Here is a 24,889-nt window from a genome sequence, read left to right as displayed (position 1 = left end):
GCATTCCAAGCGGCTTCTTCTTCGCCGCTCGCATTGTTCCCGCTGCTCCCTGACGAGATGCGCACTGCCGCCACTAGTGGTTGGAACATATACTTACACACAACTGACATATTGGTCCTCACGGCGACACCTGGTGGTTTGCAGCAGCCACTCAACGTGGAGACTGCTCTTTGTTTCTGTAGACATGAGAATGTGCAAGTGGCACCAAGGCTGCACGACAGACAGTCATTTCCAACCCTGGCTGTCATGTCCCAATAACAAGGAAGGATGATATACAGCAGCCCCGTTGGGGAAACATCCAGCCACACTGGAGCACCGAGTATCCCGATTATTTTATTAAATGTTCTCTAAGAAAACTACATTGTAGTTTGAGTATTGGTGATTTGAAATGAACTAATTTTCAAAATTCTAGGAGGTGATTTGAATAGGTAATAAATTAAAACATCTCACTACAGCCGAACAACTGCTGTGCATTGGGAGAATTCAGGTGTCCAAATAATCCAGAGAAGGGTTAGGGTGACAAAGTCCCAGATTTCAAGTTGCTTCTTGGTCCAGTGTTGTAATCCTCTTTTGTTCTTGTTGTGTCTTCTCTGGAGCAAATAATCTCAACGTATTCTGCCCGTTTGTCTTTTTATGACTTCTGCCAACATCTTTCTTTTTGGACCAAGTGATCAGTGACACATGCTACTTTGGAAAACAGCTGCCTTGTTGACATTATCTTTTCTGTGTTTCTGCAAAGATCATTTGTTTGGAATTTTTCCACGACTCTTCTTCCACCTCCCCAAGTATGGGCACATCCATCAGCTGATCCGGTAGCTCCCACTCCAGAACCCTGGCCATCTCCTCCAGCAGTTCTTCACATAGGCCTTGCAGGCCTTCGCAACTTCCCTCCTCTGCCTCCTTAACTTGGAGTAAAGATCCTACTGGGGAAGGAATGTCCTCTAATCCTTCCATCCATCCTGGTGTGTTTCCCTTCACTGTGCCTGGTTCTCATGTCAACTTCAGTGGTAGCTGACCTCATTCTCATCCGCTGGTCCAAGCAGAAGATTTATTTTTCTCCCTTCTTCCCTTGTCTGAGCCCTGGTCTTAGGCCTAGGCCTTAGGCCGTATCTTGCCTATCGTTTGGGCTTATCCGCACTTGTGCTGGTTGCTGATTCTGGTGCGCTGTCTTCCACAGGAACTATCTCCTTTTCCTTACTGCCGTCCTGTCTCAGATTTCTCCACAGACGACACCTCCATCTTTTACTTCTCAGCCCCTTTGGTTGTACCATATCCTCCTTCCTTGACGATCGCCTATCCCTCTGGAACCAAGGTATATAAAGTGTGTGAGGGCGATGGAAGCCCATACCCCTGGTCTTGCTAACAGTATTTATCACTTTTAGATTTCACTTAATTAATTGTGTAGATGGGATTATGTTCAGGCAACATTCAAGAAATGTATTCTCTGTAAATTTTAGAATCCTGCATGATTTACAACCTGTTGGTTATTTTATAGCCTAATCAATGTTCTACAGACATTATGTCCTACATATTAGACATGTGATCATATAATTCTGTTGTTACACTAGGGTGCATGCATTTATTTTGGTACCGAGACTGTAGTCGGCTATTGCACATAACTGTTTAGGAATCAAAGCATTTTCCACAATCTTGGACCTAGACCAGACAATGTATTCATAATCTCTCTCACCCAAGTGTTTAAGTCTATGTGCCAAGGTCAGAGCAACCCAAACCATCCCACTTGGAGGACCACTACATGAGCAGGTGACTGGGTGTTGATTCGCAACTGGAATTCTGTTGGATTCCTGACACCGTTCCAGATCCTGCTCACTACCGCAGCAGCACATCTCATTGCACATGTCATTGCAAGAAAGTCTGCAATGAGGGAGTGTGAGAGAAAAATGCAGATGATCAATTCTTTGCATGTTTTACATGTTTTATATAGGGCAATAGCCTATTTTGTATGTTATGTAGCCTTTAAAACACATTGCCTTGGGGTTTTTAATGAGTCTCTCTGTTCTTTCAAATAATGTTACACTGTATTATAAAGACCAGATCACATTCCATCTTCACTCAACCTTGTGTGGAGATAGGGGTAGCCCCAAGGGGCTTGACAGAGGATTGTAGTTTGTTTAATGGCACAGTACGATTGTACCTGTGACCGGAGTTTGATTCATAAGTCACTCTGAGAGAAACACCCGGGGATATGATTGGGGGCCATAACCTTCTAAATGACAAGCTGACCAATGGGACACAGCCTCTCTTCTCTATAATTGCCTCTTCAACAGAAGTAAGGGCAGACTGATCAGACATCTTCTACAATAAACATCGGGGTTGGTAGCTCAGGCGGTAGAGCTGGTGGTCTAGTGATCTAAAGGTTGCTGGTTCGATCCCAGGCTCCTCCTGCTAGCATACTGTAGTGTCCTTGAGCAGGACACTTAACCCCTCATTGCTCCTGATGGCTGCGTCCGTCGGTGTTTGAACAATTGTAAGTCGCTTTGGATAAAAGCGTCTGATCAATGACTAAATGAATCTTTAATACTCTGTTTTCCTGTAGTGGGCAGATTAACTTCACCGATCATGCAGTGAGAATTCTCCAAACACAGCACAGGTTAAAAAAAATGCTGAGAAAAATAGGTCTGAAAAAGTCAGCTCCAGGCTTGATGGGTCTGTAATAAAATTCACAATAGGTCTGTTCAAATGTAAAACCATTGTCCAAGAGTGTTCTATAGGATACCTTCAGGACAATCTTCTACCCCATCTTGGACAGAAATACAACCTCTGGATCCAAAAAGCACAAGTTTCCTTCAAGATGGAGTAGTGTTTCACTCAGGAGAAATCTATGAATGTGATTCTGAAGATCTCAGGCTGGAACTTCACCAAACAAGGAGGCTTTTGCAAAGGAAAAACCAAATTGGAATGTAGGAATTGTCAAGTACTATTGAAATGACACTGTTCCTTGAGCATCATGAGGACATTTTTCATAAGCTATTTCCTCTCTGTGGGGTAGCCAAAGCCCTGCCAGTAAGCAATCAAGCATGTGGGTTAGAAACCTAACCCTCACCCAGCAAACCCCTCATAATTACTGATCTATATGTAGATGGAACATTTGCTTCCTTTCAACAGCTGCAGGAGAAAAAGAACATACCTGTAGATCACTTTTTCAGATACCTTCAGGTCAGAGATTATGTCAGAACATACATTCCTAATGTTGTCACATCAAAACCTAATAATGTTGATCAATGTGTGTGATTAAGTGCAGAATTAAACGGTGCAATTTCCTATCTGTACAACAACTTTAAAAACTTTGAAATAGACTCTGGAAAATATCAAAACAGATGGGAAAAGGAATTCGGGAAACCGACACCTCATGATGTTTGGGGGGTTAGTCTGGAATATATTCAAACGTGTTCCATTAATGCTAGACACTGCTGAATACAATTTTAAATCATAGATGGATTGCACTATTCTAAAGTGAAGCTACATAAACTCTGACACTTGGATCTCTAGTGTCCACATTACAATTATATCAACACACAACAGGTTTTATCTTCGAGGGAAAGATTACATTGTAAAATAACTAATATTCAACAGCACAAAGAACACAAGGCGGGGTTTAATTGGCAGTTTGGATGAAATGATGTTCCTGCAGCTGTGATGACCTTGTGGAACTCTTGGACAGTGGTACCGTCTGTCCCCTGTGTTACTAGGCTGATGTACTTTGAGTTGACACTTTGCACTTCACACAGGGAGAACAGAGAGACGGCACTTTCTGGAGTGTGGGGAAAAAACAAAACAAAAAGAAGAGTGCTGATACTCTCAGTCGCAAGTTTTTGTTTTGTACTTGAGAGGTCACAATGCAAGAATAAAGACAAAACTATCACTGCCTTGGTCTGTTCAGCCTTTTTGAAGCAAGGTGGTGAGAGTGCTGCAAAACATGCAACTCCATTTAGAAAAATTAAGAACTTATGTCATCCCGTTCTGTTTTTCAATCTTAACATTCCACATGCTCTTTGGGAAGTTTCTCTAATGGGTCCATGATGTAAAAGGTGCTCAGTGCAGCGCCCGGGAAGAGACTTGGCCGCTCCCACCTGGTACCAGCAGTTTAGGCTCCAATGTTCTACACAGTGGTGCAGTCTCTCTAATTAGTGACAAAGATGATGTCTATTGAGATGACTTTTAGAACAAAAGTTCTTCCCACACTGTTCACAAGAGTAAGGTTTCTTTCCTGTGTGTTACCTGATGTTGTTTGAGATGTCCTAATTGACTGAATCTCTTCCCACACTTTTCACAGGAGTAAGGTTTCTCTCCTGTGTGTGTAAACTGATGATGCTTGAGATTTCCTAAATGACTGAATCTCTTCCCACACTGTTCACAGGGGTAGGGTTTCTCTCTTGTGTGACTACGCTGGTGTACTTTCACTTCAGCCCTTGTCGTAAAACTCTTCCCACACTGTTCACAGGGGTAAGGTTTGGTTCCTGTGTGTGTAAACTGATGACGTTTGAGAGTTTTTACTTGAACAAATCTTTTCCCACACTGTTCACAGGGGTACGGTTTATCTCCTGTATGTCTCAGCTGATGTTGTTTGAGATTTCCTAATCGGCTGCATCTCTTCCCACATTGTTCACAGCGGTACGGTTTCTCTCTTGTGTGTACAAACTGATGTTGTTTGAGATGTCCCAATTGACTGAACCTCTTCCCACACTTTTCACAGGGGTAACATTTCTCTCCTGTGTGTGTACGCTGATGTTTTTTTAAATCACCTCTTGACGTAAAGCGCTTTTCACACTGCTCACAGGGGTAAGGTTTCTCTCCAGTGTGTATAAAACAGTGAAGCTTGAGATGTCCTAATCTACTGAATTTCTTCCCACACTGTTCACAGGGGTAACTTTTCTCTCCTGTGTGTGTAAACTGATGGCGTTTGAGATTTCCTATATTACTGAATCTCTTACCACACTGTTCACATGGTTGAGGCTTCTCACTTGTGTGACTACACAGATGTACTTTTACTTCAGTCCTTGTCTTAAAGCTCTTCCCACACTGTTCACAGGGATAAGGTTTGTCCCCTGTGTGCATAAGCAGATGTACTTTTACTTTAGTTATTGTCGTAAAGCTCTTCTCACACTGTTCACAGTCGTATAGTTTCTTTCCTCTGTTAGTAGGATGACGTTTTCTGCGATGACCTGAGAGGAAAGGGAAAGAGACAAAAGTGGATTATAAGACAAGTCAGAGAGGGCACTTAGAATTTAGGATATTGAGTAAAGGCTGATCGCTGAAAAATACGATTCATTTGCAATAATGACCGGCTGGCTGCATTATGGCATTATCCCGCTTATTGATTTGAAATAATTTCATGACGAGTATGCTAGTTTCATCACTAGTAACTACCTTGCGCAGCAGTCAAACTGTTGTAACACTGCTTGAGTTAAAAAACACACACGCCACAAACAGAAATCATAAAGACACGATTTATCCATTCTTTTCAGTTTTGGACTCTGCTGAGACAAAATCAGGTCTTTTTTATAATAAATGACCTTGAACTTAGGACCTCTTTTCCAGGGCGATTTTTTTCCACCACATATTGAGCATCACGAACAGGATTGGACAAGAGCCGAAAAGGAGGCCATTTTTCGCCTCCAGGCACGGTGTTGTCCTTCTCACAGATTGAAAAGTGGCCATTATAACAAAAATAATTGGTTAAGCATTTTTTCTTATTTCCATGTGGGGGAAGGGTCTGCTGCTTTTCCCTGATGATACGAGTGAGACCAGAATAATTGTTATTCACCAAACAAAGAACTAATGGAGTGGAAAGAAGAGGTACTAACAAAATAAAAAAAAAAATAAAAGGGGAAAATGAAACTAAAAATCTAGATAAAAAATGGAAAAGACAGCCCTCTGAAAATGATTTTACAGGTCTAAACAGGTAGCAAACAGTGCCAGGTTATAAGAAGTTTTACTGTGGATACTGCCGTAAACAGAGAGCGAGGGACTGATGGTTGTTGTCTGTGTGCCACTAGTGGGTTAAAGATAGCGTGAGGCCTGTTTGAGTCTGGAAACAAGTATGTAATATTAAGGCTGATTATTGTACTTACAGGTTGTTTGTCCTAGAAACGTGGTCTGTTTGTACCACCAGAGGTAGAGAGCAAAAATATCCTCGGTGAACTGCAAGTTTGTCAAAAGCTAAAGGACTATAATAATATCAATAAAATTATGAGCAGAGTTGAGAAAGTCGAGTAATAAAACAAAGTTGCCCCTCTAAAAAGCAGACACCTATAATTATACGCAGGAGTTCTGGCCTAGAAGGTGACAAGGAGGATAAAATTGAGCAGCTGCCAAAAAAAATGAAAAATAAAAAATAAAATAAGAGATAGGAGAACTCAGCGAAAGAATATTTGTCTCAGGAACTGGGATATTCCACAGAACAAGATAGTAAGAAACAAACAAGGAAAGGAGTATCCATTTGCATGTGTTTGTTTTTAACAGTATTTCTGGTTATATTCACTGGTATAATTTGAATATGATAGAAGAAAGAATAGAGTAAGAATAACAACATAACTAATTCAATTATTAAGAGATGTCAGGTGAGAAGGAGTAGGGTACCCTCCCTGGATCTCCATGTGTACATGTGTACATGCTGCCAGCCCTTTGGCACCTTAGACGGATTAGTCTATTCTACAGGAGACCTAATCTTCTGGTGAGTAAATTAACCACTAGATTAGATTAGATTAGATTCAACTTTATTGTCACTAGCAGAGTACAGGTACAGAACCCATGAAATGCAGTTGACGTCTAACCAGAAGTGCAAAAGAAGCATTTAAATATCAGAGTGCTATTTGAGTACAGTGTTTCTGTGCAGTTATGTAGGCAAAAGTGATGTATTATGTACAATAGTGTAAGGTTATAAATACAGGTTTGTCAGGAGTATAGGGGGATTATGTACAGAGAGTAAAAATAGACATTTTATATAAATACTATATATATATATATATACATGTAGTATATCTCTGTATATTGTGCAGGTTTTGGTCAGGTTATGGAATATAAAAAAAGTTAAGTTAAAAAAAAATATTGTGCAGTCTTTTAGGTGATAGCAGTGCAAGGGCAATTGATGAAACAGTGCAGTAGTGAGTGTAAACAGTTATACAGTGCAAGGCAGTAAATGTAAACAGGTGAACATTGCAGAAAGTGAGATGCAACAGGTAAGCAGGTAACAACAGGTAAGCAGGTAACCATTTAAAAGTCCAGTGCTAGAGGAGGGATGGGGGTTTATTCAACAGTGTTAAAGCCTCTGGAAAGAAGCTGTACTTGAGCCTGCTGCTGCGGGAGCGCAGGCTCAAGTACAGATCTGATCTGATCTCCTTGGTCTTCTTGGTGTTGAGTTCCAGGTTATTGTTTTTACACCACATAGTTAGATGTTGAACCTCATCCCTATATGCTGTTTCATCCTCATCTCTGATAAGGCCCACCAGTTGTGTCATCTGCAAACTTGATTATGGCATTGGAGCCATAAATAGGGGCACAGTCATGAGTAAAGAGAGTAGAGCAGAGGGCTCAACACACAACCCTGCGGCACGCCAGCATTCAGGGTGATGGTGGAGGAGGAGCGACTCCCCAATTTAACAGCCTGGCGTCTGTTAGTAAGGAAGTTCATAATCCAGTTGCAGAGTGAGTTGCTGATGCCAAGCTGGCTGAGCTTGGAGATCAGCTTGGAGGAGATCACAGTGTTGAATGCAGAACTAAAGTCAATAAACAGCATTCTAACATGTTTTGGGGCTATCCAGGTAGGTGAGTGCTAGATGGAGCACTGTGGAGATAGCATCCTCTGTTGATCGGTTGCATCGGTTGTCAAATTGGTACGGGTCCAGTGAAGGGGGCAGGCAGGCTTTCAGATGTGAGAGGACCAGCCCTTCAGAACATTTTGCAATGATGGGTGTCAGTGCAACAGGACAGAAATCGTTCAGTTCCTTGGCTGTAGAGTGTTTAGGCACCGGAACAATGGTGGCAGATGTAAAACTGTGGGGGACTGTTGATTGGGCTAGTGACATGTTGAAGATGTCAGTGAAGACACCAGCCAACTGCTCTGTGCAGGCTCGCCGCACACGTCCAGGGACTCCATCAGGGCCAGCAGCTTTCCGAGCATTCACCCTGCTCAGCATGTCACAGACCTCTGAGGTGGAGAATTGGAATGTGTCGTCGTCTGGTGAAGAGCTGACTTGAAGGCTGCCTCTTTGTTTTCCCGATCAAATCGAGCGTAGAAGTGGTTCAGCTCGTCTGGGAGGGAAGTGGAGGAGGGTGGGGGAAGTTGCATGGAGATTTGTTGCTGAGTGTATGTAGGCCTTGCCACAGACGCCAGGGGTCGGAGGAGTTGAAGTGCTCTTCAATCCTTTGCTTGTAGTTGTGTTTGGCCCTGGATATTCCTTTCCTCAGATTGGATCTGGCAGAGCTGTAGGCCTCCTGGTCTCCCGACCTGAAGGCTGGGGAATAATTTCACTGTTTTATGTGTTGTCACTCCCTCTGCACACTCATTGGGGTAATCCATGACAGATTTGGTGACTGTGTGAATGTTGGTATGAGAGTCCTTGGTGGCATCAGCAAAAAAAACCTTTCCAGTCAGTGTGTTGGAGCTGGTCTTTGATCTGCATCTTCCATCCAGACTTTAACGGTCTTTGTTGTTGGTTTCACACATTTAACGAGAGGGGAGTATTTTGGCGTGAGAAACAGAGAAATGTGATCGGACTGATCAAGGTGGGGGAGGGGTGTGACTTTGTAAGCAGCAGCAACATTAATATAAGAATGGTCTAGAGTTTTACTGCCTCTTGTGAAGCAAATAACATTTTGGTAAAATTTAGGGAGAACAGTTCTTAGGTTGCAATGGTTAAAGTCTCCAGTGACAATAAAAGCCCCATCTGGATGTTTAGTCTGAAGCTTATTAATGGCAATGGAAAGTTCCTTCATTGCCGCTTTACTGTTGGTATCAGGTGGAACATACACAGCAATGGCAACAATGCAGCTGAACTCACGTGGAAGGTAGAAGGGCCTGCATCTCATGATTAAATACTCCAGTTCAGCAGAGCAATGGGCATCAAGAGTGACGCAGTCCGTGCACCAAATTTTATTTACATAAATGCATAAGCCGCCTCCTCTGCTCTTCCCCGTAGTCTCTGCAGTCCTGTCCGCTCTGAAGATAGAGCGTCCTTCTAGTTCCACCACGCTTGTTGGAATGTCGTTGTTAAGCCAAGTTTCAGTGAAAAACATGACGTTACAGTCCATAAGGCTTTTCTGTGTGAGGGTCCATATCTTGAGTTCGTCCAGCTTGTTGAACAAAGAAAGCACGTTGGCAAGGAAGATGCTAGGCAGTGCGGTTCGGTGCGGGTTTAGTCTTAGCTTAGCACGCACTCCACCTCGCGTACCCCGTCTCTGCCTGCGGTCGCATCTCCTTCTACGAGCCTTTCCGGTCGGTAAGAATTGTCCATCTGGTCGCGGTGATCTGATCAGCTCCGGAGGGAGCTGTTTGAAGTTGAACGGGTGACCCAAAACTAAGTTCTTGCAGCTTTGATGTATATGCAATAGTGAGTTCCTGTTGTAGGTTCGTTTCGCTCGAGTGTTTCGAGTGAAAACAAGTAGGATCGTCAGATAAATTAACACTAATTCGCAAAAGCCGGAGAGACGCCAAGCCGCGCGTTGTGCACACGCCGCTATCTTGGATGTCAATCCTATATGAGCCTTTAAAGCCATACCAAGGATAAATAGCGATAAAGCTATCCAAGCCATGGGAAAGCTGAATAATAACTTAATAAAGTGAGCTTGGTAGGGTAGACAACATGTTTGAACCAACCAAAGCACAAATAAATTAAAATAATAAATAAAATACAAAAAATTGGTAAAAAGCAACTCATGGGAAAAATGCACACATTACTGGGGGAAAAAAAGTAGCTATTTAGATCAAGACTCAGACCAAGACTAAGGAATAGAAGGACCCCGAAGACTAAAGGAAAAAAAACAGACACCGAGGGGAGTACACTGTTGGTGGTCCTGTGGATATTCCATTGCTAGGATTGCTGCCAAAACAAGTACAGGTACTCCTTATTTAACAACCGTTTTCACTTACGACCGCTCTCCGACCAGTCTGTATTATGTGCAGCATACAATACCGCGGCGTCTCAGCCTCAAGCATCTCATTGTGCATCACCGTTCTCAGTTTCATTCCCGCAGTTTCAGTATTCACTACACTAGCGCTTCCTTAGCATGAAATAACACGGGTCCTGGCTTATCGACCTGGTCCTAGGAACAGAACTCAGTCGCTAAGTGAGGAGTACCTGTATTGGAACCAGAAAAATACAAGGAGAAAGGGGACATCTCCGATTTTTTGTTTGAATTATTGGATAAACGGGGGTACAGGGCTCAAATAAGGAAAAAACCATTTACAGTAGGTGCTTACAGCAGTGGGAATTGCCAAATGCTAAATATATAATGGAAGCAAAAGGGGTGTCAGCTACTGTCGAAATATGAAAAAAACAAAAAACACACCCACAATTATCAAAAGAGATGCAAGAATGCTCCAAAAATAACCCTAACCCCATGGCCAGTGGAAGGAACATTTGACAGTGATGTGTGTGCAGAAATGGACATCCTGATAAAGAACCATAAGTCCAAATTTTTTTTTAATAAATACATTTAAAAAAAGACAGGTAAAAGAAAGAAAGGGAAATGCATGTGTTGCCATTATTCAAGAAACAGGGAGACAAAATTAGAGGAGCCACGAAAAAACATCAGGGACATGACATTCTCCCTACTTAGCGCAAATGCCAATAGAAAGATTTACCGTATTAGAAGACTATTCATACAAATTCAGCTCAGAAAAATAAACAAGAAGTAGAGGGAGTCTATCTGCGCAAAGAAGATTTAAGGGAACAATGTGTGACCCAAGGGGGTGAGCAGGAGGAAATACAACATATCACAGAAATGGAAAGAGATACTAAAGAAAAGAAAAAGGGGCAAAAGGGGGACAACAGGATACCACAGACATATCAAGGAACAGATTAAGGAGGGAGAAGGAGGAAAAGGTGATGAAAGTGATATGCAAGACCCAGAAAGTACAGAAGAAGGACACAATGGCGGACGATATCTAGGAGAAAAAAAGAGGAAAGCAAACAAAAGGCAAGCAAACATTTGGAAACTCAACTTAGAGCGGCTGAGATGGAATTCAACGAAACCCCTCGCACGAATGAGTGACCACGAGAGGCAGCAACAGCAAAGAAAGAATGGTAAGATAAAAAGAGAAGGAAGAAGGAAGTAAGGGAACTGACACGCTCGCTGTCAAAACTGAATATGAGAGCAGAGGAAATGGAATCAGAAAAAGGAATGGTTCCTGCAACACTGGTCGTGAGGAGTCAACCCAGCAGTTCATGTTTTCCTGGCTCAGGACCCCAGCTCCCCTTGCTGGTGAAAAGAAAAAATCTCAACTACATCCCATGGGGAGCCATGGATCTGGAAAGACTGGCCCAATGCCTACCCAGCATACTAGCAAGAGCCAGTCAATAGATAATTGTTTGAAGATAAGACAGCGGGTGTAGTATTGGTCGTTGGAGATATGAAAGTGTTGCTGGGAAAGACTCTTGGAAAGATGGAAATGGAAGAAATTCTACAGGCTTCCGGTCTGGGTAGCTATGTGTCACAAGCACAGCAATACAATATGTAGATAATATAATCTTGTGTTGATTTGACATGGAAACATGCCACAAAGACTCACAAACTCTATTAACTATCTTGGCACAAAAGGACATAAAGCTTCATAAAAGAAATTACAACATTGCCAAGATAAGGTAGAATACCCAGGAAAACTTATCAAATAGGAACATAAACAAGTATCTCCCTCTCAGTTGAAAGGAATCTCCAAAGCCCCAAAACCATGTATCATCCCTACCAGAAGTGTTCAATCGTATATCTCAATTCTCTATCTCAAAGTTATCTCAGACTTTTCCATAAATTGGACTAAAACCACGGTCTGACCACTCAGTGGGGAGCACTGGAATGCTTTTACGCTGAAACTTCCCTTAACCATCACAGCGGACAACATTAGATACCTTGGTATTGATATCTCCAACAATGGGTCGGATTTGTTTACCCTTAACTTTACTACATTGCTCAAATCCATTGAAGACCTCATTCGATGGAACAAACTACCCATCTCACTAATTGGTAGGATAGCAGCAGTGAAAATGAATATACCACCAAAAATAAACTATATTTTCAATGACCCCAGTGCAACCAACAGGACAGTGGTTTAATACTCTAGACTCAACAATCAATCCATTTTTAAGATTCAAGAATCAAGAGGTTTATTTGTCACATACATACAGTATACATACGTTCATACATATATGCAGTGAAATGTCTTAGCAACACACCCGGAAGGTATGCACAATAGTTACTAAACCGAATATAATGGCTAACATAATTTCTCCCTCGCTAACTAACTGAAACAAACTGATTTCTAAAATGTAATGCAGTTAGTGAAACACTGAAACACCTGATGATCCCAGGTCACATCACTATGATGTGTCGAAGTTGCACCAAGCAGTGTCTGTTAGAACTGTTCCATCTGGCTAAGCCAGTGACTTCCGGGAACAGGCTGGATGACTTCCATGAAGGAACAACGGTCAAAAAAGGTCCAGGTGAATCAAACCGATGGGAAAGTCAAGATCAGCGGGCTACGGCGTGAGCTCAGACTCCTCGGACATCAGTACAAGCAGGCAGGAGAGGAGGAAAAGGCTGGTCTGGCTGAACTTTGCAATATCCTCCAGAAGCAGCTCACTATCCTCAGCCGAGCTGAGTGGCATAGGAGGAGGGGCAAGGAGAGAGCCAGGAGACGTGCTGATTTCCTCACAAATCCCTTTGGATTCACCAAGAAGATCGTCGGGCAGAAGAGAAGTGGCCAACTTCCTGCACTGAAGACGAGGTAAACAACTACCTCAGCGCCACCTACAGTGACAGTGCAAAAGAACAAGATCTCGGGCCATGGAGGACTTTGATAACTCCGCTGGAACCCAGCTTGGCATTTAACATCAAGGAACCAAATATGAATATGCTGGTGAAGTCAGCAGACGTGGAGTGCAGATGCCCAATCACCAAGTCAGGTATGCAGCAGCCCCCCATCAGAGCATTCATGGATGATCTGACGGTGACCACAACATCTGTCCCCGGCTGTAGATGGATCCACCAAGGGCTTGAGGGTCTCATCAGCTGGGGCAGGATGGACTTCAAGCCAGCCAAGTCCAGATATGGTGACCCGGGCAAGAGAAGTGCTGCTTTACAGAGACTCCAGTGAGCTGGAGTGTGCTGAGCCTTTGCATAAAAGTGAGACTTTGCGTGCTTGGTACTGAGAAATGGCGTCTGTCTCCAAACAAGTTCACTCCAATCTGGCACAAACTAGATTTTCTTGTCTTGGAAAAGACAAGGAATTAGTCATCTGGAACACATTTTTAAAAATAATTTGCTTATATTCTCTCCAACCTTAACCCAACGGTATAATATAGTATGGAATGGGAAGAGACCTTGCTGTTTCCACCAACATCAAGTAGCAGCAGAAATTCTGCTCCATGGAATTTCCGCCCCGACATATTACTGACCTTATACATCAGAACCAATTGGGAGATACATTCCATATATTTACCAGTGGACACCACACACACACACACACACACACACACACACACACACACACACACACACACACACACGCTTCGAGTGCACCCTAGCACCCTCCTGGTTGCATTCCACTCCTTTCCTCCCTCATTTACTGCCATAACTATGACAGGAAGAGGCCACATGCCCAATTGCTGTTCCAGTTTTCTTGGACCTAATTAACTGTTTTTCAATACATGTTGTCGTCCGATGTTCATGTTTTCCGGGTAAATGTTGTTTGGTTCTATGTTTAATTGTCTCACCCGTGGTGAATCTCCCCCTCTTGGAGTAGTGATTAGTTGTTTATTGACCCAAACATGATAAATAGTTCTCCAAAGAGGAGGTTGAAAACTGTGCTCTTGACATACTATAGGTCACTCACAGGACAGAGTAATTGCAGCAGTTATTGATGAATTAAGAATGAATAAAGAGTTGCATTGCAGGTTGAAAAGTTGAACTCCACTTGCAGACTAACTCTGTCCGAGATGCAAAGCATACAAATACTCTGTGTTGTACTGTCGAGCATGCTGACAGCACAAGTAAAAAAAAAAAAAAAGGGAAAAATAGGGGAGAAGGTATCATACGTGCCTCATATTGCACTTTAATTTAACAATTGAGTATTGACTATTTTAAGATTTTATTTAAACATTGGACATCTTGGATGTTGTTTTAATTTAAGAACATGGGCAAAAGTACCTTGTTTTCAGGGTTTTACAGAATGAATAGAAACCAAAGTTATATTTGTCTCCATCCGAGCTTTGTGATCCGTTGCACCCCAACACACACACACACACACACACACACACACACACACACACACACACACACACACACACACACACACACACACACACACACAAAGAAGAGTCGTTGGGACACATACATCCATAGTTTGGTGTTTATTTGGATATTTCAGTTCTGATCCAAAGCAGACGGTAAATATCCATCGTGTCAAATATGTGGACGTGACATCCTGAAGAAGACGGACAACACCACAAACCCTACATTTAATTAGACCTAGTTGCTATATTTATTTTGTTTTAAATTATTTATTTGACCAAATTTTATTTCACTGAAATGTTCATTAAAGTACTTGCACTTGTTACTTATTGTTCACGATCTGAAATTTTTTGATTTCAAGGAGTAATATTCATAATATTTACTTGTTTATTTTTTCAATAGCTTAATTGACATAACTTACTTTATTTTGAGTATTCAATAAAAATGATTATACATCGACATGCCTTGATGACATAATTCTCTATATAGCATGCTTAAAAATTATTTATAAGCTCAATATATACAATTAATATTTGACTGAAATCTCTCCAATTTGTCCAGGAAATCAAGTTGGACAGGACATGTTGACCGGCACCAATTTTTTCTAATGGAAACTTTGGTTAATTGTGTGATGTGGGGATGGGATGGTTTCAGCAGCCACACCTGACCTGGATCTAGGTGATTGGGTCAGGGTGGCTGCATACCTGTTGCTCGTTGGTTGGGCTAACGAACAGCAGGTTAAAACCTTCATCTCAGACACTCAGGATAGGAGCCCTGTCGTGACATGTTCCATCTGCTCCTGGCTAATTGCACCTTGTCGCCTCTCTACAATAAACTGATTGTTATCTGTGTCTCTGTGCCGGAGGGCCGTGAACAGGCCACTTGGGTGATGTGTGGTAGGAGAAACTGTTACACATTAGTATTGTGAATATCTGTAGTGCTAATATCAGTTTGCTTATTTACAGTATATTAAATGGGGAATCAGCAATTGAGGAAGTTATGACCCGCTGACATTCATCTGGTCGGAACAGCTTGGTAGGAGAAAAAATAAAAACTTACCTGACTGAGGTTGTCTGGCCTCCTTCTGATCTTCATCACCGTCTTCAGTCTCAGTTTTAGAAGAGTGTGAAGAGAGGAGCTGCTCAGCACCAGCTGGTTCTAAAGCAGCAGCTGGATCAGAGCTACTGGCTGCTTCTGACCCTCCCCAGTCCTCTCCATCAGCTTCTGTTTCCATCTGTTGAGTTAAGGTGCTGGCTACAGGTTCTGCCTCTCTCTTCTCAGTTTGGCTTTGATGAAGCTGGGACCACTGAGCGCACTCTTCATCATGTTCAGTCTTCAAAGGGATAGGAAGGAAGGGGAACTGGGTGATACCAGCCTCCTGACTGACACGGAGTTCCTCCTCTTCCTCTTTAATGTGTGGGGGCTCTGGCTCCTCCTGGCCCAGACTGGGGCTCCACTCCTGATGCTCAGGGGGAAGCTCCTCTTTACAGACAGAGAGCGGCTGGAGCTCTGGAGGCAACACTGAAATACAGACACACAGAAAAATGTGCAACATTAGTGCATTCCACTATATACACTTTGCACTGAGTTTTCTAATCCTTAAATCTAATCAAAATGTCCAATAATTTTCAAATTTAATTTTCACAGTTTACAATTATATGAAACATGTAATTTTAAATCATAAATTACATAACGTCACACATCTGTCTTCACTCAATTGTCATAATTTCAATGTGAGATACAAGACAGCTGACTGTTTATTACATATTAGAAAAGTAGAAAAGGTGAAGCCTGTGCAAATAACACCTATGTTTCCATTTTATTTCCGGTAATGAAAAGGTTGCAACTTGCACGGTTTCATACAAGATAATATATAGCAATTGCTTGATATAACTGTATATATGTCAGGGCTCCAGATGAACTGGTTCTCTCTACTGAAAATTTAGGATCACCAGCACAAATTTTAAGAGCACCACTGAAATCATCATTCAACACAACACATTCATATGTTTTCCATCTTAACTGTATTACTGATAAATGCTTTGGTAATAAATAGACAATTTACAGAAATAGCAATGTGCTGTTTTATTTTAAATGAAAAAGTCACAAATTCAAGTCATGCTTCAACAGAAAAAATCATTAAGTAATTAAACATTGTTTTTAGATCTGTGCTATTTTCGAGATTTTTTTATGAACTAAAGCCATCGTCCTTGATTTCTTTTCATATACTTTTCACATGATACATGTTAATAAATAACTGACAGTTTGTATGAATGGGACGTGATCGTGAGTGAAAACTTTTACAACCTGCCTCTTTTATCTGATTGGCTAAGTCACCATAATGTGACATTGACGAGCGCCGCTGCTGGTTGGCTCAAGTGGCACGTCATATCGAGAAATAGAGATTTCAAGTGGCATGCTCCAAACCATGAAGTTTAGTGAAGGCACGTTTGGCAGATATTTAAATCGGCAGCTCGGGCATGGCACCAAAATGAGCAAACAAAATCTGCGTCGCGATCGCGTCCGGTAGATACGGATCGTATAGGAACTGGTGCCATCGTGGTACCGGGAAGCTCTACAATGAAATAAGATTTAAAACATTTTAAAAAGTAAAACAATTGATAGAAAATCAATACGTGGTGGTGAATGTTAATATTGTGGACCCTCAGATAGCCTCACCTCTTAATTTCTCTCTAACGCTCTCTCTGACACATCATTCTCACTCCCTCCTCATGTTTCACATGACATATGATGATTACATTTTTTTGCATATTAGCAAGTCCCTCTGGTGGTCCTAGTTATAAAATTTAGGAGCACTGTCTCAAGAAATGGTCGCAATATGCAACTAAATGGTCGCAGTCTGAAGCACTGTATATGTACCATTCTGAGTTTCTGTGAGAAAGAATTGGTGCGAGTCAACGTGTCAAGGAAGATTTCAATTTCCCGGACAAATGGGAGAGATTCCGGTCAAATATCTGTTTTTATTGAGTTTAAAAACAATTGCTATGCAGGCTATATAGAGAATAACATCATTACGGGATGTTGCTGTTTAATAGGTTTTTATTGAATATTATAAATAAAATAAGTCCTGTCAGTTAACGCCATTTTAAAAACAAATGTATAAAAAACACAAATATTACTACTTGAAATAAAATAATTTCCATTTGTGAACAATAAGTAAGAATTGAGCCACTTTTTTAACATTTCACTTATATTAATTCGATCAAATCAAAAACAAAATAAATATGACTAGGTCTAATTAAATAAATAAAGTTTGTGGTGTTCTCGTCTTCATCGGGATCTCCCGTCCTCATATTTGACACATTGGATTTTTACCGTCTGTATTGGGTGGGAAATGAAATATCCAAAAAAAACACCAAACTACAGATGTACAGTATGTGTCCCAATGACACATCATCTTTCTGTTTCTCCTCAGAGTTCTAGACGCTGTGGCTCAGCTCTGTGTGTGATTACAAGCGCAACCCATCCACGAGGGAGGGGGCGTGGCTTAGTTCTATGTCGACAAACGTGATTGGTTCAGAGGTGAAGCTTTCAGATCAGCTTTAGATCGTCCAAACTGATTGGCTTTCCATTTCAACTTGGCAAGCGGGGAAATCAACAGACCTGCTCTGCTCAGCTGGACTCTGGGTCTCAGGATGAAAGCCAGCCCTCTGTACAGCCTCCGCGTCTCCTGCACCGAGCGCCTCCGTCTGCTCTCGCAGTCCACCACAGACCGTTCAAACTCCCTGAAAATGTCTCCTCCTGCCGCTATCACCTTGTCGCTCAGCACGTCTCTCACTTCCTCTCCCACCTTCACCTTGTCACACAGGAACAGAAGCTCTCCCACCAGCGCAGATATTCGCTCTCGTACTGAAAACGTGAACAGTTGGAGCTGCTCCGCCATTGTTGTTGTCGCAGAGCTTCTGGTCACCTGTCTGTGTCGGAGGCAGCAGGAAAGTGAGCGGTGTGATCTACTTCTGGGTCAACAAGCGCTGCTGTGGGCTTCTTGTTGTTCTAGAATGAGAAGAAAATGTAAAGGTTTATTTTAAATTTCATTTTATGTTCATTGTCTTGAACTTAATTAAAGGATGGTATTTTATTTTAGATTCATGTTAATCACACATTATGCCTATTTAACAAGGTGATCAATTTGTAATTGTAAATGTTTATTTCTTTAATCTGAACCAATTTGCTTGTTTATTTTCATCTGTATTTCAAATCAAATAAAAATATATATATAATCACCACTCTCTATTCATTTTCTTCACAGTCATTACCCACCACATACATTATCTTTTAATAGTCACCTTGTATTACTTTTGGAAACGTTACATTTTACTGCCCACATCTATAATGCCAGTTTGGATTATAAATCTGGATTATGCTCTGCATACCAGCTTGAATTAAAAGGAGGGTAAATGGGATGAGGGATGAAAGCTTCGTCCAGGTCTGGTAATCTCTGGTCCAGTTCAGGGAAATTATTTGCTCTGTTCCTCTTTAGCTTCCAACTTCATTTTTGTTTTGGAGTTATACTTCCTTGCTTTAGTGGTACTTCCATTACTAATACTACTATTATCGCCATTAATGATATTACTCTCATCATAAGTGTTATTAGTAGGACTGCTGTTATTACAGTAAAATACAGAGCACTTCCTAAATACACCATTTACTCCGTCAGCACCTATTTAAATTTGACATAAACGTGTTCTAGGTTTTAAAAATGTGTACTATGATCAACAAATCTCACTGTCCACAAACATGTTTGTTTAATTAAGTCATATCCACAAAAATACACAGAACTTTAGGGGCCTGCTAGCATGCAGCTAATGCTAACGGAAGCAACATGGCGGTGCTTGTGGTGTGAAAAATGAAATGAAAAAGCCAAGCGACCCACAAGTGAATGAAGCTTTTTAAACGTGTGAACGCGTTTGGAAGTTGAAGAGATAATAAAAAAATAACGAATAAGGCTCGAGGAGGCGTTTACATTCTCCAACTCCTACGACTCGTAGCTCCGCTCGTTGTTTTCATTGGGCCTTGTGCAAAGCGGGGTCCCGTCCTTGGCAAAGCGCTCCTCGAACCCAAACAGTGGAAGCACAACGAGCCTTGAAGGCCTCTCACACATGTTGCTGATGAGCCGCTGCGACGGCGCAACGTGTCAGTTGTTTAACTGCAAAGCGACGCGTAGAAAAGATCACTTCCGCATTCCAAGCGGCTTCTTCTTCGCCGCTCGCATTGTTCCCGCTGCTCCATGACGAGATGCTCACTGCCGCCACTAGTGGTTGGAACATATACTTAATGTCCATATTATTTGTGTTGACTCGTTAACGGCACTGTTTTTAAAGATGCAGTCCAAAGAAGTTTTTGGATATTAATATCCAATGTTTTATGGTTAAAAAAAAAAAAAAAAAAAGATTGCAGCTGCTTGTCAGTTATGCACAGTTTAGAAGACATGGGAGGTAGGTACATAGGATATGCTATGGAGAACAAAATTCATAGTGGATTGTGTCTGTAGCCATGGTGTGCTCACCCATTCAGCACGGACGGTACAGTGATGGGCGTGTCAGCGATGCGTTGTGCCAAAATAGTCCTTTGATTATAAAACGGGACATTGTTGGATCGGCATTCCCGGGAATCCCATTTCCAGGAATGAAGCGCTACTCAGCGCCATGAGGGAATGTACAATCATGATTTTTTAAATCATGATTGTACAACCCACAAGGGTGTGTGTTAAGTCTCCAAAACAGAATGTACTTAAGTACAGATACTTGCAGAAATATAATGAATATAGGAACAAAGTACTCATATTTTGTTACTTATGAATCTCTCGTTTGAATGGGCAGATTGTTGATTGTTTTATTGAATTACCTTTGTTTATCGGGGCGTAGGAAATGAATAAATGGAAAGGTGACCCAAACCAAACCTCTGCCCGGTCTGAACCGAGCAGTCAACCCTCTAGTCACTCATGAGCAACCATTTGTGCGTTGGAGACCACTTTGTTGTTTCTACCTTCTTTGTTATAAGATAAAGATACTTTATTAAATACCAAAGGGAAAGTCCAGTGTTGCAGCAGCAATGACATACATGACAAAACACACATTGTTTTTGAATCTCTCTCTCTCTTTCCATATATATATATATATATATACCCACAGACACACACAATCACACACACACAATCACACTCACACACACAAAACAACTACTGTACCGTATAAAAATCGATAGAATTAAATATATTTTAACTTAGTGAACGGTAAAGCTCAAAAGTGGAAGTTAAATGTGAAGTAGAAATCCACATTAATTTCAACCACACATGCCACTCATTTTTTTTGTCTGTATTTTAATATTTTAACAATGTGTGTGTGTTGCTATTTCATGTCTGATAAAAGAGAAATGCTGCCTCTAGAGCATTTTTTGTATTTATGGAATTGCATTTATGAATTGGGGGCCATATACGGGCCGGAAGCCGGAGGTTCCCCACCCCTGATGTACAAGTTTAGGAATGTAAAAACAAATAAAGAATGTTTATTGTCATTGGGAAAACAGCCCGGCAGCCTACATGTCAAGCTGTGGATTTCAAAGGCAGAGAGCTCTCCCTATGGCATCAGAGAAAACCGTAGCATTCCCTGACGTTCTCTGGGGTCGTCAGCATCGGTCTCTGTCACTGCAACCCCTTCAGTTCCTGTTTTGGGAGAACTAAACAGTAAGGGATAATTCAGTCATAGGACCGCTCCACATTTGTGTCTACAAGACACTGTGGAAAACTCCACTCAAGAGGATACAGGAAAAAACATCTGTGGCAATGTCACCTACCACACGCCACCCAAGTGGCGTTTTCAGGGACCTCCGGCACAGAAACACAGAAGACGGGGTTGTAGACACACCAGTTTATTGTAGAGAGTGGGCTAGTTGGAATATGCCCAGAAGCAGCTGGACATTTGTCATGACACAGGCTCATCTCCCGAGTGAGTGTGGGGATGGGGGTTTTACCTGTTGTTTGTTAGACCAACCAACGAGCAACAGGTATGCAGCCACTCTGATCCTGGGCCCCCAATTACCTAGACCCAGGACAGGTGTGGCTGCTCAAATGATACCATCCCCATACCACAACATCATAGCAGGCAAAGATCTGTATTAAATTGCATCATTGGAAATAAATGGGAAACAACAGAATCTTTAGAGGAAACTTTCCTATAATTCAAGATCATAAATTGCCTCCATATTATGTTATTAATGTAAACATATTTCAGACCTTAAACACCTCCAATAGAGGTGACTATGAGCTGAACTGTTCTAGGAGCAATGCTTCACGGTTACATTCAGTTGGCTATCGTTGGACTTTGAGCCTTTTATTTACAAAGACGACCTTGGAGTTCTCCTTCTTACACTCGAGAAGAATGGAGGAGTCCACCTTCCGAACAAATAAATAATACACAGACTGCATCAAAATATACCACCCAAATTATGTATTTCTCCTCAAACAAAGTACAATACAGGGAGAAATTTGTAACCACGGCAACGCCGCTCTTAGGAGGTACGGCAACACGCAATGGACAAAACACATCAGACCTGTTGCACCACTCTAAAGAGGTTCCACTACAAATAATACAAATTTAAACTGCTTAACTCTGGCGAAACTCATACATAATCAAAACTACATTTTTACCCTGTTCCACCTGTGGTTGGGTGGGGCATCTTGTCCGGTGCAGTGTGCCTCACCTTTGGATGGGGGCCTCACCAGCTGACCCTCTAGATAGGCAGCTCTGGTGGTGTGTCTGCCTGTAGATTCCTCTGTGGGCTCCTCGCTTCTCTGCAGCTTTGGAGTTCTTCTGCAGTTGCAGTGCTTTGGGATCTGAGTGTTCTTGTGGCCGTGGGATGTCTGTGCAGCTGCGGGGCTCCTGGGCAGCTTCAGAGCCTTTCTGCTGCTTTGCAGCACTATAATAAGTTCCTCACCTTATAAAGCAGCACTAATTGCGTCCGATCCTGTTCACACACAGCTGGACATACACATTGCCAGCATCTGCCTCATACACTCCCCTGAACCCCCTCCTGATTACATATTGCTTTTTTTCTCCTTTGTTGCTGTAGTCGCAGGAAGAGGCCAAGTGCCGTAATTGTTCCAAATGTTGTCGACTCAAGTATGATTTGTCAAATACATGTTTGTTTCTATGTTTCACTTTTGGTGATCATCCCCTTCTTGGAGAAGCAATCAATACTGGTTGCATTATTGATCAAAACAAGGTAAGATAGTCCTCTAAATAGGTGGAATGGTGGCGGCCATAAATGTAGAACAGAAATGTTGTGCCCTTGTCATCCCGCAGGTAATCCAAAGGAGTTTTTGGGGGGAGCAGTTCTTGATGATTGCGAAAGAGGCTTTGCAGGTTAAGTTTTAACTCCACTTGTCGATAAACTCTGTCTTGCATGCAACTGCACAAACACCCTGTGTGTACAGTATGTGTCCAGCCTGCTGACAGGTAAAAAAAAAAAAAAGGGAGCAACACAGTGTCAGTTATGGACAGTCCATGACTAGCCAACCACAAGCCACTAGCCGACTGTCTCGGAAGGATTTTAAATTCAAAGCTGTATACACATAGTTCTTCAAGGTGAGGCTAAGGCGTAACATGAGGCAATCCTCCTTCCAAGTCTCCCAAAACCATCCATCACATAAACTCACTCAGTTGATATTACATGTTTTATTGTGAATAGATGAATCTTGAATTGATCTTCAGGGTGGAGCGGGCCAATGCAATTTAACCTGGTTGGAGGCTTTGGGTCCATCACAGCAAACAATTTGTAGAATCAACCAACTTTGATTGGTCTTACAGTAATGATATTCTGCAGATTCATTCATTATCATTAATCATTAACACTCAATGTGAAGAAATGTAAAATATAAAATAAAAATAAATAAATAAATATATTTATATATATACATTAATGCAATTTGCTGGTTTCTCTGGAGTTGTAGATGTTATAAATGGCAGCACATTAGGATACATACATACAAGGACAAATTTGTCGGTACCCTTATAGCTCACTGAAACAATGCTTAATGCTTAAAAGTGATGACATTAAAAGCAATGTTTGCCTTTGCTACAGCTACAGGTATGCCTTTGGTATGTCAGAGTATAGAAAAGAAACTGTGAAAAGAGAAGTTATTGCTAAAGAGATCAATTATATTCTAAAATAGCCTGGACAAATTTGTTGGTACCCTTCGACGCAACAAATAACCCACAATCTTCAATCTTTTGATTCAACAGAATATTTAACATTATAAAACAAATGAAAATGGCATGGACAAAAATTATGGGACCAATAACCCAATATTTTGTTGCACAGCCTTTAGAAGGAATTACTGCAATCAAGCGATTTATGTAGCTCTCAATGAGACTGGTGCACCTGTCAACAGGTAGTTTGGCACACTCTTCCTGTGCAAACTGCTCCAGCTGTCTCAGGCTTGAAGGGTGCCTTCTCCAGACTGCATGTTTCTCCTTCCATAGATGTTCGATAGGATTCAGATCAGGGCTCAGAGAAGGCCACTTCAGAATAGTCAAATGTTTTGTTCTTATCCATTCTTGGCTTTTTTTCCCCCACCATTCGCACTTTCCTTCTGCTCAATCTGGGGTAGATTTGCCTGTTGCGGCCGCCTCCAGGGAGGCTGGCTGCAGTCCCCTGGAACTTCTTAATAATATTTACAACTGTAGTCACAGGAACATCAAGCTGCCTGGAGATGGTCTTATAGCCTTTACCTTTAACATACTTGTCTATAATTTTCTTTCTGATCTCCTCAGACAACCCTCTCCTTTCCCTTCTCTGGTCCATGTTCAGTGTGGTGCACTGGATCATACCAAACAGCAGAGTGACTACTTTTCTCCATTTAAATAGGCTGAATGACTGATAAGATTGAAACATGTGTGATACCTATTAAAGAAAGTTAGTTTGAAATATCACTATGATCCAACTATTTGAAATCTTTTCTAAGGGGTACCAACAAATCTGTCCAGACCATTTTAGAATATAATTGATCTCTTTAGCAATAATTTATCTCCTTTCACAGTTTCTTTGCTTTACTCTATGACATACCGAAGGCATGCAGGTATACATGAGAAAATCACTTTTAATTTCATCACTTTTCAGGAGGAATGAAGCATTGTTTCAATGAGCTGTAACGGAAACAAAAAAAAATGTCCACATCTGTAAATACATAAATAATAAATTGCATCAGAATCCATAAAATAGACAACCAAAATCCATTAAAAAGGACAACAATTTCCATTTTTCATCTCAGTCTGTTGCAAAACTGCAACTCCTACACCTCTGAAAATGAGAGGAGGAAGCTTCACAAGTAACTTGTGCACTACTCTGAGGTAGTATTGTTACTCCTAGTTAATCTTTCAATGCGACTCCTAGGAGAGATTCTCAGATG

The sequence above is a fragment of the Zeus faber genome (assembly GCF_960531495.2).
Source record: "Zeus faber genome assembly, chromosome: 5".
NCBI lineage: Eukaryota > Metazoa > Chordata > Actinopteri > Zeiformes > Zeidae > Zeus > Zeus faber.
Note: the sequence above shows the minus strand (reverse complement) of the source record.